General features: G+C 41.2%; 1 pseudogene; it reads right to left on the reverse strand.

The window, feature by feature from the left end:
* Window positions 1-890: 890 nt before the first annotated feature.
* Window positions 891-16,381, reverse strand: part of LOC101095246 — a 44,797-nt pseudogene continuing 29,306 nt past the window's right edge.

The raw sequence follows: 16,381 nt of genomic DNA on the forward strand, positions 1-16,381 counted from the left end.
AGGGCTTTGGGCTTTGGAGGATCTTTTAGAAACATACCTGACACCAACTTTGGGGTTCAAGGAGGACACTGGTGAGGATAGAGGACATGCAGCATGAGAAAGATGTCCCTTAGAGCCGCTTCACCTTTCTGGCCTACCTCGGCAACATTTCTAATATGGGTAAATAATATTCAGAAAAATAGATTCAAAAGCCATTTATCAAACATTTAAAAGAGTTGAGTCAGTACCCAATAATTATTGGCACATGATAAACTCTCAATAAATAAATAAATGAGCTCTGATATGTGTTTCAGGCAAAATACCACCCTCTGGAAATGTTAACATGAGAGCAAATGCTGGCATGGGCATGATAAGGAACAGCCAGCAAGGAATATAAAAATAGTTCAGATGTAAATGGATAAAACCATCCCTAGGGCCATGGAAGAGCAAAATATTTTGTGAAATTCAGAACAGACAAAGCAATTCAGCTCACTTGGGCAAAGCTGATGACTTATTGGTTCTCATGTCAACTGGCCTGCCTTCTGTAACTCTATGGGTGTTGACTGGTGAGTGTTGGATGCATACATTTCCACAGTGTGTTTTTTGTTCCAGTCTCAGCAGAGACTCAAGCCCTTTTTTGTATGAACACTTCTGATTTTCAATATACAGGCTCCTACTTAGTTAACAAATAAGTACTATTCACAGGAAACACACCAACACCAATTCATTAATATGGTATTTGTTCTTTTCTGTTGTTCTGTGCTAATTTATTTGGAGGGCAATATTTAAGATGCAGTAAAAGACAATGAAAGATACAGTGAACTCCCAACTTAAGTAATAGAATCACCATCCAATTGAAATTCCATTTTTTTTTTTTTTGCAGTTTTATACCTTTACTTGGCAATCAACCATTAGTTCTCATCCACATTAACGGTCTGTAAATTTTCAAAAGTGGTGACAGGTACATAGGTAACTAACATATAGAACTTGTTTGACGAGTCTTCATCCTCATTACATTTTCCGGACAACTGCACATGGATATGGTATGGAATATTCCTTATTTCTTTGGCCCAGACAGTTTTGTTGAAGCTGGTGTCAATGCGCATGCCTGGAGTTCCCATCTCCTTCATGGCAAATTTCTGGATCCCTTTAAGTGCCCAAGGGGCATGCTTCTTGAAACCACTCCACAGATGCACTTGTGAATGTTGATGTGTATTCTCTGGTCGCTACCTCGTTGATAGCAGAACAGCCCTTCTTCTCTCCACCCTTCTTTATGGGACCCAAGCTGGAAAGTGAAATTCCATCTCTGATTACAGACCCCTCATTCCTCACTTGAGTTATCAGCAATCCTGAATTTGGGGATTATTATTTCTATATCTTCTTTAAGCTTTTAAAGCATTTATAATTATACCTTATAAAGTCTATACAATATTGTTTGTATATTTTAGCCTAAGTATAACTGGTATCGTACTTTACTTTTCTGAAAATTGGTTTTTACTCAATGATATATTTTTGAGATTCATCCCTGTTGATGCGTGTACTGCCTGTATAGTATTCCACTGTAAGAGTATACAGAACTTATTCATTCTTTGAAGTTGTTTCAAAAAAATTTTTTGTTATTATAAACAATGGTTTTCTATAGTACATAGTTAACAAGAGGAATATACTATAACTGTTACTGCAACTACTACTAATGATAATAAGAGCTAACTTTTATTAGTCTGTTTGTTTTACTAATTTAGTAACTTAATTAATTTAATTAGCTTTACTAATTAGTTTGTTTTACTAAGTTAATCTAAGAATTCTGTTAAGTAGATACATTATTAACTCCATTTTACCAATAAGGAAAACATTGGAGGGGTATTATTGAGTTTAGAATATAAATTTCCTAGCTTATAAAATATTACCCAATTATAAAATTTATATTCCCATCAGGCATATATAAAAATTTCTGTTGCTTCACAGTCTCATCAAAACTTGGTGCCATCAGATTTAAAATTTGTTTTCAAATATGTACATAGAGATTGCCAATGTAAAGAGTGCATTCATTGTTTGAAATAGAGAGATCAGCAGAATAAAGGGAAGTGTATTTCAGGAACAGAAGTTAGGATCTGAAAACTCAGTAGAAATACCCTAACAGAAGACTACTAATTGGTAGTCTCACACACACGCACACCCAAGCAATAGAGCCATACACATGCTAATTCTTCTTTTACCCAGTAATAATTTCCTGTCAAAGACCATAGGGGGATATCTGAATTAGAGATCAGAGAATGGAAAATTCCTTTATCTCTAACTCTTAATTCTTCCCTACTTTTAATATTATGACTTTTCAATAAATGTTGTGTCCCTAAGCACCTCTGCTTTCTCCTTTTGTTATGAATTATTCATATAACACAGAACAAATCAATAACACTCCTTTTAACCTAAAGTTATCACTTTTCACCAGCAATCATTCATTTTCTTTTGTCTCCTCTAGGAGAAAGAAAAGTTTATTAGGTATGCTTGATCAATGTGAAAACACACTCAAACTAGAAACACAAGGAGATTAAAAGTCTTCAGTCCAAATCAGACCAAGGCTCCCTCCAAAAACAAAAAACTCCAAAAAACCCTTATAACTAACTAAACAATGGAAGACACCAATTTTCACTAGATCATTAGTATTAAACCTTTAAACCCATAGGGATTTTAAAGCGATACCGGGGCATCTAGGTGGCTCAGAGGGTTAAGTGTCTGTCTTCAGCTCAGGTCATGATCTTGGTTCAAGTGTGGGGCTCTGTGCTGACAACTCAGAGCCTGGGGTCTGCTTCAAATTTTGTTTCCTTCTCTCTCTGCCTCTCCCCCCACCTCTCTCTCTCAAAAATAAATAAACATTAAAAAAAAAATTAAAGTGACACCAGCTGGATAATCCGCACAAGGTGGGAGATGGGCTTCTCATCAAGCTATTACAGATTCCTTCCTCATAAAAGGGCCTTCTGTGTTGAGTGGATTGCAGAAATTTGGGCATTTCTGTAAGGGAGCTATGAAAACATGCTTGACTGGATGAAAAGGTAGCCTTCTTTTACTAAAAACAAATTCAGTTCATAAAAAGTTAAGATAGGCTCTCACAATAAAATTAATTATATTTTAGTTACACATCCAATGTTTTTATGGCAAACTCCTTTCTCCACAGAGAAAATTCAAGGTACTGTCACCTCCATAAAACACTACACCTAATTCTCAAAAGAAGAATTGCAGAACTCTGAAAATCCTAGGTCCCTATTAAATTTAAGAATTTTTACTAGCTATGAACCATCTCCTCTGATCTTGCAACCCCAGCAAAAACATCAACAGTAACCAAAATATTTCTCTTCTTTTGTCTTAGTCCCATACATTTTGAAACAAACTGACTTCTTAACTAACCTGGATTATCCAGTGGAAAATACTGAGATAAATCAATTGTCTCTTCTTGGCATTCCAGTTCCAAAGAGAAGCCCAAAGAGATGTTTGGTGTCACTGTTACTGACAAAATCCCTGAAGGTCAGGGATAGAAAGAATGTCTTATCCTTCCCACTTCCCTGAAGCAAAGTAAACCTGTTTCATGGTATACTGTGGGCTCTTGAAAATATTTTTGAGCTATTTAGCTATTGTAAACCAGTCTTTATTCTTGCATGAAACCACTTGAAGGTAGATGGAATCTTCCATAATTAAAAGAGAGAGAGAGAGAGAGAGAGAGAGAGAGAACTTGACCATTTCTCTCCATCTGATCCTTGATCAACCCAGATTATATCTAGTCTCCATTACAAAACTTAAGTCTGATACCTCCTGAATTACCCAAGACTTAGAGGGAACTCATGATTCTAAGAACAACCAGAAACTTCTACATAACATTCTGACTAACAATTTTTGAACTCTTTCCTTGGGAGACACTGTCTTTTGGAATGCTTTAGCAAGAGTTGAAGATAGAGGAAATATGCTGTTATGTAGAAATGCATAAACCCTGGGACAGATATCTGGAGGAATCATCAAAGCATACCATCTTTTAAAAGTGTCTGTGAGAGGTGGGGAATGTCCAGGAAATACCAGTGTAGGGAAGGACTATGGAGTGGCAAAAAGAAGGGAGAGAGAACAAGGAGGAGAAGGAACAATAAGAAAGGCAGAAAAAACACTTCTTGCATTTTATCTCATAAAGTCACAGTTCTCTCTGATAAATGATTATGGTAAGAAATCTGATAATTTACCTTAAGGAAACATATAATTTTTCTTTCTTGAACACAATTCAGGTTTATTTCTTTGGGGACACACTAAACTCCAGATTATTCAGAATATCAGTAAGGGAAATACTGTCCCAAAAATACTAAATAAATATTTACTTTTAGAAATTGAACTGTCTGGGCATGCACATATACACACAAACGTTGCAGGATTTTTTTTCCCCTTAATATCCAGGATTCATTGTCTCACCACTTTGAAGAATGAAGAGGTGGACACAAAATGAGCAGCAGGCAAAAGCTTATTAGAATATAAGATCAGAGGGGCGCCTGGGTGGCGCAGTCGGTTAAGCGTCCGACTTCAGCCAGGTCACGATCTCGCGGTTCGTGAGTTCGAGCCCCGCGTCAGGCTCTGGGCTGATGGCTCGGAGCCTGGAGCCTGTTTCCGATTCTGTGTCTCCCTCTCTCTCTGCCCCTCCCCATTCATGCTCTGTCTCTCTCCGTCCCAAAAATAAATAAAAAACATTGAAAAAAAAAAAAGAATATAAGATCAGAAAGAAAGAATAGTATGGAAGCTCTCTTTATTGACAGAGGGCACTCAAAAGTGAGTGTCCTAGATTATCAGCAAGAGTCTTTGTTTTACAAGGTTCTGGTCAGCCCCTCCCCTTCCCTTCCCTTCCCTTTCCTTCCTTCTCAGGTTCTACCCTTAACTGGATAACTCTAGGTGTTAGGTTGTTCATGCCTGATTGGCTTGTTGCATTGTGTGAAGAATCAGACTATGGTCATACTATCCTTGTGTAATATAAGTTTTATGGTTTACTTCTTATAGTTAAGTATTTTGATTGTCAAATTCCTGAGTGGGAGTAGGTTATGTCTGTTACATTCTTAAGAGGAACCTTACCCCAGAGGGGATTTACTGTGGTCAAACACTCCCAGCATTGTTTCAAAGTATGTGTTACCCCCCCCCCCCCCGCCCCCAGGGACCTCAGGTCCTAACCTTTCCCTCTCTGCCTATTTTATCCTATCTTTCCCTACCATACAAATACCCATCTACCAGAATAAACCAGGACTCCTTCCTCCTCAGCTTTCTTCTGTATTGCCACTGGCTATGGGACATGGTGGTTGTAAAGACAAGATGCTAGATCTCAGGGACAACAGAAATGAGATAATACATCCACATTATCAAGACCCACAATAGGGAATGAACATTATCGGTCATACTTTTAGTGACGTTTTCCCCAGAAACATACCCTGAGTCCAGAATTTATGGGCATTTAGTTCGTTGGGGTGATAAAAGTAACACGGGGGACTGGAGTAGGAAAGGAAACAGGGAGGAAACATCGCCAAAAAAGAATGTGTTGTCAAACCAGCTGTCCCCAAGGTGACTCAGGAAGTACGGGACTAGTACAGATCACAATGCCTTAGACCTGACCCATCTGAGGGGAGAGGAAGTTGGAAGTGTACCCATCAAGTCCTATAAGTCATTGATTGAGGCTAATGGCATGAGTGTTGATGGTATCAACTTAGGTCCTTGGGCTCTCTAAACAAGAAATTGCATAGAGGTCAAGTAAGAATTCCAGGCGAGGCTTTTATTAGGGCTTATGCCAGAGCACAAGGGAGACAACACAAACGGAAAGCGTCCTTCAGTCTAGCTCCCTGAAAATTTTTTTAAAAGGGCTAAGGTAGGAAAAGAGACACATCCAAGTAGGTTGGGGTAAGGAGATACTGGAGGTTGAATGCACAAACACAGTGGACAGAATATGGTGTTACATACATTGAATGTGTCATTAGCATGTTAAATCTCCACCCACATATGATTTTTAGCATTATAGTGAGTGGGAAAGTCGGTACTGGGGTCTATCTTGGTGCAGGCTGGTTTGGTCCTCTTTTCATAGTTGAGTGTCTCCATTCAGTGAGGGTCTTCCCTTTGCATATTCCTACCCAAAGGCTATAGCTATCCTGGAAGATCTACCCAAGGGACATTATTATTATCTAGGAATCCTGGATTTCCTAGATAGGTGGAGGGGACCAGAGTCCTGTCCCTGCTCTCTCTTATTCCCCTCTGACAGATTTGACCCTCCTTATTTCTAAAGAGAAAGGGCTGAAGGTCTCATCTTCTGAAGCTACTTCCTGCTGAGAGGGAGGCCTTGGAGATGTAAAAATCTCTCACCAGAACATTAAACATGAATGGACCACTGCCCAAAGAGGCCAGGAGAAGGAGGAATCTGAGCTCTCCTCACAGGGTAGTTTATTTCATGGTGGACCACAGAGGAATAGATGGGGACAGGGAGGGAGGGGGGCACAAGCTTAGCAGGGTGAAGAGGAGCTAAACCATCTTTATAAAAGGGGACTCCAGTTAGGTGTATTATTGCATCTGGGGGACAGGAGTACTTCATCCAATGGCCCCTCCATCTAGTTCTAAGTCCTCTTTTATTCCCTGGTGGCTATCCAAGGCAGATGAGGTCTGATAGGTGAGCCTGTAGGAAGGGGTTGTTCTTCCTTTTCAGTGCATACAGTAGGAGTTAGGTTGATGGCCTGAGGAGAGTAGAGATGAATCCACACACCAGTGAGTCTGGTTGGGGGTACATGAAGACCTTGAAGAGGAAAATGATATAGGATAAATAGAGGGGGAGCTTCCCATATCGGTGAGGCAGGTATCCATTCTGGAAATACCAACCAGTTGTCTCATGTTTTGGGAGGGGCACATGATATCAGTCCAACCTCTTGGGAGGGAAGAGGGCCTGGCATTGAGTGCAGTCATGTGGCCAATGATCCAATCAATCATACTTACATAATGAAATCCCAGTAAAATATCCTGATACCCAAACCTCAACTGAGCTTCCTTAGTTGGTGATTACACATTAATGTGCCAGGAGGGAGACATGTCCAAAAGACATGCAAATTTCACTTTGGGGACCATCCCAGACATCACCCTGTGCATCTCTCCATCTGATTGCTCCTCACTTGTATTCTTTATTTTAATTATTTATAAGTACAGCCTTTCCTGAATCTGTGAGATCTTCTAGCAAACTATCAAGCCTTAAGGAACAATGGGAACTCCTGAATTTATAGCCAGTTGGTCAGAAGTGCAGGCAGATGGAACTTCCAAGCTTGGGGCTGGCATCTGAAGTGAGAGCAGTCTTGTAGAGATGTTTGCCATTGACTTGTGATATCTAACCAACTCCAGATAGTTAGAATTGCACAGTACAACTCAAGAAGTTACACAATTCATTTAAGGTCCTTTCAGTGCTGAGTCGGGGCAGACTCCAACATAGGTTCTCCTTGCTCTAATTACAATTGATTTCCACAACACCTTGTTGAGTTTTAGCACCTCAGGAAGGTTCAGGCTAAGATCAGGGAATATTGTAGTTAAAGCTGATTTACGACCTCTGAGAATATAAATTATGTGCCGTTTCTAAAAATACAAAATAACAATAAAATATACAATAATAAAAATATAAAACAATAAAAATATACAAAGTCTATTGTAACAAATAAGTCTATACATGCATATATAATAGTGCCAAACCTATTCTTAAACTGCTATAGCCTGAAATGTAATCCAGAAACTGAGACTGGATTATTTATCAAGGCATCTTGAGTTTTTTCCTGATGGTGTCTCTGCCATCATGTTTCAGGAGTTTTCCAGGTTCACTGGTTTTTGTTCACTTTCCGTAGCAAAAGTGCATGAAGTAAAGTCACACTTTTGTTCACACTAATCACAAATGTGCATAAAAAATTAAGCATTTTTAAATTTCTTTATGATTGACTTCATGATCCCCCCAACCTGCCGGTGTGTGTGTGTGTGTGTGTGTGTGTGTGTGTGTGTGCGCGCGCGCACGCGCGCACAGTATTTTATTTTGTGAGGTAGAGTGTAGATGACTTGTATAGATTTTTTTAAGTTATCTTTTTTTGAAGTATGATATACATACAGAAATTGATGTGAGGACGCGAGTAAACGGTCACGAAGGAATTCTTGAGACGTTTTTTGTGCAAAAAGGTGCTTTTATTACAGCATGGGGACCCGGCCCGGGGGCAGAAAGAGCTGCACTTTTGCTTTATGATGGTGGTGATTATACGCTTAGTGCTCAAGGAGGAGGAGATGTAAGGGAGTATTAGATCATAAATGTTTTCTTCGACTTTCTACTTGTAAAACTACTTTTGTAAGCTTTCTCTGGTGCTTATCCTTCTGCTCGATATTAACCAGGAAGCTGTACAGGCAGTCATGAGACGCTTTAAGAATGTAACAGCCAGCACCTATTTGATCCTTATCGGAACTATGCAGGCTATAGGGCAGCATTCTGGGCTAAAGATGAACACTTTTCTGTTTCTATCCCTCATCACAAATCACAAATGAATTTTCAAGATTATTGCATTGTGTGAAGGGTGAGGACACCCTGTATTTCATTCAAGGGCTCAGTATTATTTTTTCTCTTTAACTATTGTTATAATAATTCTAAACCTAATTTCTGTTTTCCCCCGCCGCCCCTCTATTTCCCTCCTTTGAAAAAAAAAACTGCCTCAGGAAGAGAAGTGTCATTTACCCAGAAATATACAATTGAAAGGCATATTCAGATATTTCAAAATATTAATCCCAAGAGATGCAAAGGTTAATTTTGGCATATTCCTCCCAATATGCCTACATGTAAACAGAACCACACTTGATAACTAATGAGCTCTAATTCATCAGTTGCAGAAGGATTGGGTCAAGTCACCCTGAAAACAAAAGCGAAACAGAAGTGGCTTGGCATTTATAGTGTTTGATAGTTTGCAAGATGCTTTTTAATAGTTACCTTACTTTAACCTCAGAAGACCTTGTGGTCTATGTTTTACTATCTTAATTTTGAGGCCTGGAGCAATTCAACTGGTTTCCCCCCCAACATACAGCCATAATTTAAGAAAAAAAACAGCATATTTTAAGCATGCCTTTCCTGTGGTTTTAAAGGTAAAAATGAAATTTGTATTTGGGGCAAACTTCCTCAGTTTTTAGAAGAGACATTTTTAGCACATCCCCTCAGTCATTCAAATGGTTATCAAACACAAGCCAGTATCAGTGTCCTGGAAAAACACTCCACAGGTGAAGTTAAGCTAAATGCAGATTGTACCCCCTGGGAACTAAGCGCCCCATTTAGAAACATAAAGAGCACTATCTTCACAGTAGAGTGCTCCCCTTACAGGTTATGATTATATGAATTGATGTTTTGTTTTCTGGACAGGAGTCAGCAGTCTTGAATTCTGGAATATCTTGAAAACTTGGACTCTTGAAGTAGGAGGGCAGGAAGGGCCCCAGAGAAGAAGCAAGTTGCTGAATTCTAGAAAAAGGGATCTGATATTTTATTTTGTTTCCCCTTTCTGCATTGTAACTCCCTTAGATTATCTTTAAATGTTGAATTGAAAAAGCCATGTGTTAATTGTTCTTTGGAGAATTATTGTTTGTTCATATTCTCTGGCAGAATAGACCAGAGAGAATAACTACAAGGGGACAAAGGGGTTCACAGCCCTGCAGGAGCAGAAAGAGGGAGGAGGTGAACCTTTGTATGCAACAGGAGGTGCCCCGGGCACAAGTGGGCCTGAGGAACATTCTGGTACTCTCCAGGGTTCTCAGAATCCCTGCTGTCACCCAGAGGGGACTCCAACTTGGGATCATTGCACAGTAAAGGAGAGAGAGAGCCTCCCACAACATACCTAGGGAAACCAGGTAACTACAATTAGCAAAAGGGACTAAGATGCATGTTCAAGTTCCCTGTCCACCATTCTTGCCATAGGGGCCAAGGGCAGGTTGTCCCAAAATGTGTCATTTTGGCATATTGGTTATTTTAATTTTTTTTTAATGTTTACTTATTTTTGAGAGAGAGAGACAGAGTCAGAGTCAGAGCCAGAGCCAGAGCCAGAGCCAGAGCCAGAGCCAGAGCCAGAGACACAGTGTGAGCAGAGGAGGGGCAGAGAGAGAAGGAGATGCAGAATCTGAAGCAGGCTCCAGGCTCTGATCTATCAGCACAGAACCAGACGTGGGGCTCAAACTCATGAACCACAAGATCATGACCTGAGCAGAAGTCGGACACTTAACCGAGGCACCCCTAAATAAAAGTTATTGAAGAGACGGCCTGTGCAAGAACGCCCAGACCCTCCTCTGTCCCCCTGAAAGCAGGAAATAAATCTCCCATGTGGAAGGTAGCCTCCCTGGACCAGGAGGTAGAGAGACATCCTTATCACCAGAGATGGGAGATTCAGGGCTGAGAAGGCTGTATAAACAGCCCTTGTGACTTTTTACTAATTCACTTTCACAGCCCAAATTCTGTTTAGAATTCCTTACTAACTGAAGCTCCCAAAGTTAAGATTTCTTTGACCTGTCAATTCCTCACAGATTTATTGTCTCTCTATTTAAAAAGTATAAAATCTCTCTGCCTTGGTCATTTCTGGAGGTCTCCATTTTATTGTTGGGACTTCACGCACATATAACAAAATTTGGAATTTTTTTCCTCCCGTTAATCTGTGTAAATCCAATTTAATTCTCAGTCTAACTGGAAGACTCTTTCCCTCCCTTCATTACCCACTATCACACAGGGAAAAGGATAATTTTTAAAATATCAGAGTTGATATTTCATTTTACTACCAAAAAAATCAGGTAAATACTATGAATATGTCTAAACTCAGATGCCAGCTCTGTCCCTACAACCCCAGACAGGCCACCTAATCCATCTGGTAGTGAGATATTTCATCTGTAAAATAGAGATCTCCATATACCTAGTAGGTGTTTTATATGGATTAAATAAGATAATTTAGAAAAAGTGCTTAGCCTGGGATCTGGTTGCCTGACTGTGATATTGTGATTTATAATAAATATGTATTTCATCTTCATCCCAGATGTTTCTGGCACAAATCTCCTAAAACCCTTAGAATCTCCTGAGTGATAAAGGTGTCTTAGTATTCATAACAAACCCTTTTCAACCACACCTGAGATTATGTCAGTGCAGTGGCTTTTGGAAAGCATCTCAGGATGGGGCTGGTTGCCAGGGAATCAATCTTGTGATAAGAAGGTTGGAACTTTCAGTCCCACCCCCTGATTTCCAAGGACGGAACAGGGGCTGGAGATTGAGTTCAAGTGCCAATGGCCAATGATTTAATCGATCTTGTCCATGTGATGAGACCTATAGAAAAATCCAAAAGATTGGGGTTCTGGGAGATTCCTTCCCAGTTCACAAACACATGGAGAATTGGGGGAGAGTGGCATGCTCAGAGAGGGCACGGAAGCCCCCACCCTTACCCCATACCTTGCCCTAAGTGTCCCTTCATCTGGCTACTAGTTTGTATCCTTTAATACCCTTTGTAATAAACCAGTAATATATAAGTAAATCCGTTTCCTGACTTCTGTGAGTGCTCCAGAAAATTAATTGAATGAAAAGAAAGGGGCGTGGGAATCTCTGATGTATACCCCGTTGGTTGGAAGCATAAGTGACAACTTGGACTCATGACTGGCATCTGAAGTGACAAGCAGTCTTGTGGGACTCGGCCCTTAACCTGTGGGATCTGATGCCATCTCCAGGTAGACTGTGTCAGAGTTGAGTTGAATTGTAGGACATTCAGCTGGTATCAGAGCATTGCTCGCTTGGGGGCAAAGAACCACCACACTGGAATCTAGTGCAGAATTTTACTGACCTTAATAAGTGTTCCATGAGTGTATTTTCTGTGGGGGACAATATTGTACACAAGTTCACTGTTATTCAAATTTGTTCTAGGAAAAATGAAGGATGCAGGTTAATTGGAATTAAAATGTTCTGGCCCTTTGTATTTTGGAATTATAAAGATATTGGTTTTGAAAATGATAGAGGGAGAAATCCGTTCTATTTGCTTTAGGAGCAGCATCTAGCTCTTCTCAGGTAGTGTGTTCATTGGTCTAGTGATAAATCTGTCCGGGATGCCGAGCAAACAACTGCTTGCCTCTAGTTGGATTTTCAATTACACCAGATATGTAATCTGGGCGGTCTGGGAGCCCTAGGCTGCCGAGGACAGTGTTGTCTTTGTGGGGTTATTTATTTATTTGTTTGTTTGTTTATTTATTTTTTGTGGGGTTATTTAAAAGAGATCTTTGTTTACCTGCTCTCCAAATATCCTCCTGTCATATATTTCTTGCAGTCTGACATGTTTCCTTTTAATCCCAAAGGCTCTCTGTGTTCAAAGCCCCTTATCTATTATATTGTAAATGTCCCTGGGTGGGGGGGGGGTGGGGATAACAGCTCTTTATTGACTAATATTTCAAGAAGAACCGTAGCAACAAATGCTGAAGACAATTTCTTGGGAGCCCAAGATATAGGAGAGACGTATAAAAGAAAGGGAGGGAAGTATTGAGGCGAAGGACAGCAAGAGGTAGATTATCTCAAAAGTGGAGACATATGACAAGGCCTGTTTTGGGAAATAAGCCAAGGCTCAGTTTCCCAGGGAGCCAACCTCAAGAACCCTCAGTTTCGCACCCTCACTTGTAGAGTGAGCATAGCAATATGTACCTTACAGAGTGGTTTTAAAAATTAAATAAGGCAATGTGCAGACCTTGCTTGCACTACCCATTGGAAGGAAGTGATGACCATCAGCTCTACCTCTGGGCTCTGGGGTCTGAGGCACCTGCACTCAAGGCTTCATCTACCACTTGCTGGTTATGGACACCAGGCATTGCTATTAGGTTCCATCTAGGTAAATGGGAACACATCTTGTCTGTGAGCTTACTCTCAAGAAGGAAAGGGGGGCGCCCAGATGGTTCAGTTGGTTAGTTGTCTGTTGATTTCTGCTCAGGTCATGATCTCCCATTTCGTGGGATCAAGCCCTGCATCAGGCTCTGTGCTAACAGTGTGGAGCCTGCTTGGGATTCCCTCTGTCTCCCTCTCTCTCTGCCTCTACCCTGTGCTCTCTCTCTCTCTCTCTCTTCCTCTCAAAAATAAATAAATTAATTAAAAAAAAAAAGAAGGAAAAGTATGAGGCACACCTTTTGAACTCCTAGTTAGCTAACTCTACAAATCACTCAAGTCTACTGCATTATGTCGACCATCCAAAGAAAGGGGTTATCTAATGATACTAGGTGAATGGCTTATTAATCTAAAACCAAAATAGTGGTAATAATAATTTACTATTAGCCAGAAATAAGTTTGTCTGTGGTCATTAAAGTTAAAATACTCCTTTTCTTGTAGCTATGCTGAGAAAGACTACTGAAAAAGTGTAATAATAAAGGAGATGAGTAAAAATGAAGGCAGAATGCAAGTTTAAGTCTTGTGTTCTCAGACCACAGGCCATCCCTTCCAGCAGTTCCCACAATGACAGCTCTTTTCAGTTCTTAGTGAAATGCCTTTTTCAGATCCAGCCACAAGATGTCAGCCTATGCTTAGTCATTTCTATATTTTTCCAGGCCACATATCAATTTCTTCATCCCTTTCCTCCCTCTTGTTTTCTTTATTGAGTCTGAGCAGGTGAATAATCTTGAGCTTGTGGACACTGACAAATTACAACGGGTTGCCTTGAGCTCTAGCAGTGTCAGAAGGGCCTCTGCTAAGAGCAGTGTCCGGTCTCTGCAGGAGCTGCCTTTCCTTCTTACTGTGGCCCCCAGGCCCGGGAGGACACGGGCCCCTTGCCCAGTGTGTCTGCTGGAGCTTCCTGTGCAAGGACAGGAAACTAGTGTCCCTGATTTTGGAGAGGACACCGAATACCTGTCTCCTGTCAGAGTTGCATGAAGGCAACTCTGGAATGGCTTGGTAGCTCAATGGATGAAAATGCTTTCCTACTTACAGCCTGCCCACCCCAGGGTGTCAGCAGAAACTTCCCTCGTGGGTGTGAGATACTCCAAGAACCACCCTGTTGTCACACTACAGAGAAAGGAGAAAAAGGTGGTTTTTCTTTCTTTCCTTGTGTATTTCTGTAAGTTCCCCCCCACCTCAAACTTCTTCTAGACACTTTCTACCAGATGGAGGTATACAGCTCACTGGCCAGGCTGTCCCAGGAACGGTCACCAGCAAAAAGAGTGAGAACCCTGTGATCGGCTTAGATTGATTAGACTCATCCCCTAGGTCCATGGAGGCCTTACCTTCCTGAAGCACATTGCTCTTAACAGAGATCAATAATCCTGGGAAGAATTCTAGGGCCTGGGTGATGGCTCTGAAGTCAGGACATAGCCCTATCTCCCAGGGGCCAGTGAACACAGTCCAGTTGTGGCTTCTCAGGGAGCTTCCCTGAAGCAGAGCAAGGAAACCACCAACTATAACAGTTTATACATAAACTGCTGCCCTTTGCTGGAGGAAGAGGAAAAAGAAACACGCTTCTGTGACCTTCATGGACCCTCATATCGAGAGGCCCTGAGGTCAGTGCAGGGAGCACTGGGCCAGGTATCTGGAACTTGGGATATGGGACTTGTTCTGCTCAGACTGTCTGAGAACTTGAGAAAGTGCCTCTGCTCTCTGGGCCTGTTTCTTTCAGAGAAACACAGCCAGTTCCAAGATGTGCAGCATTGCACAGAATCAGGCCGAGAGATTGCCCCTCCTTGGGAACACGTGGGCTCAGGCCCCGATTTGTTTGTCTCTCACTTTGCCCTTAAGCCAAGAATCATGGTAACCTGTAATTTCCAACCAAATTCTCTTCTGTGCTTGTGTAAATATTGGGCAGCACTATCAGAAGAAATCTCTCTGTACCTTTTCCCATACCTGACCCATGGAGATAAAATACCCAGACACAAAAGTAGGATATCCTGAAGAAGTGGACCTGGGAGAGGACATGAACTGTGAGGCCATTTGTGTGCAAACCTATATATGGGAGACAAGTTGACATATTGTTCACCGGACAGGGGTGTGTAATAAGAGTATTCAAATACCGCATCATGGTGTGCATCACCTTCAAGATCAAGGTCAACTCTGGGGAAAGGGAGGTGGATATAGGAATGGGGACTGAATTTTTGTTATAGGTAGCATGCTTTTTCTCCTTAAAAGTACTATTTTTGCAGAGAAACACAAGTCATCTATTGAGATGCTGATGGCACATGAACAGTCACTAAACCTTTGGTGCAGCCCCCTTTGGGGGCTCAGGGTCTCAGAAACTCTAAAAGCCACAGAGAACCAGGCGTCCTGTTGACACACTCTAGGAATCGATGCCATTGTAACTTCCATGGGGTCAGAAGGAAACTAACTGCATAAGTCTTGACCAGAAGCCATCCAGCTTCCTCTGGGACCAGGTAGATAAGTAAGAAAGTCCTTATATTCAGAGCAACTTCAGGCACCACCAGGAACAAGTCAGGCTGTGAGCCACCCTTGGCTTTAGCCTTGCTCTTATCCCACAACTTTATGCAAAAGAGAACTTGGCATCAAGGAGAAAAGTCACCTTTTGAAGGAGCATCTGCCACGGCCAGACAGTACATTTTTCTGTGTCAGTCACTGCCCTCACCTTGTCCTGATTGTTCCAAAGAGGGGAATTCAAGAAGAGAAGGGATAAATGAGCCCCCTGAAAGCTCTGTACATGGAAGGGCAGAGACTGGGCCTGGCTCTTGCTGGGCCCCAGATGGTGGATTCAAGAGCAAGGACTCTGGACCCAAATGCTCCCCTCCCATGCTGCATACTCCCCTCTTTGCTCATTGACCTGCGGCACATTTCCTGAGTGTCCGTGCAGCTCAGTCTTCCTCTTAACCAACAATGCTAATGACAGTACCTGCCTCTGGGGTGTGAGGTTAAAATCACAAAGGATTCACAATAGTGCACAGCACAGTGAGTTTTTAGTATATGTCAGTTTCTTATTATTTTTTTACTATGATTTACCAACTACTCTGATTTCTTGAGGTTAGAGGTGCCACCTAACCTCTAGCACTATCCTAGGGCCCAAGGAGATAGTGGGTAAGGATTTTACAAGGACTACCTACTGCAAAGTTGTAATGAAATGCAAACCCTCACCTGAGTCCCACTGGCACGGACAAGGAATTCCCAACCTGCTCTCTGCCTCAGAATCACATGAGTATTTTATAAAGAAAAAAAAAATTTAAAGAATAACATCATCATACTATTCTAAATAGTTCATATTAATTATTTATACAAGCAAAGAAAATAAAATAAGCAGTTCGATCAATGGGAGGTTACAACTTGACCTTGTGACTTGGGGTTATCTTCTTTGGCAATAATTTCAATTAAAAAAAAACAGTCCTTGGATACGTGTCTAGCCAGGTATCCAAGGATGTGCCCTCAGAAGTGTTCTTTATT

This window comes from Felis catus, chromosome A3 (genome assembly GCF_018350175.1).
Source record: "Felis catus isolate Fca126 chromosome A3, F.catus_Fca126_mat1.0, whole genome shotgun sequence".
Classification (NCBI taxonomy): domain Eukaryota; kingdom Metazoa; phylum Chordata; class Mammalia; order Carnivora; family Felidae; genus Felis; species Felis catus.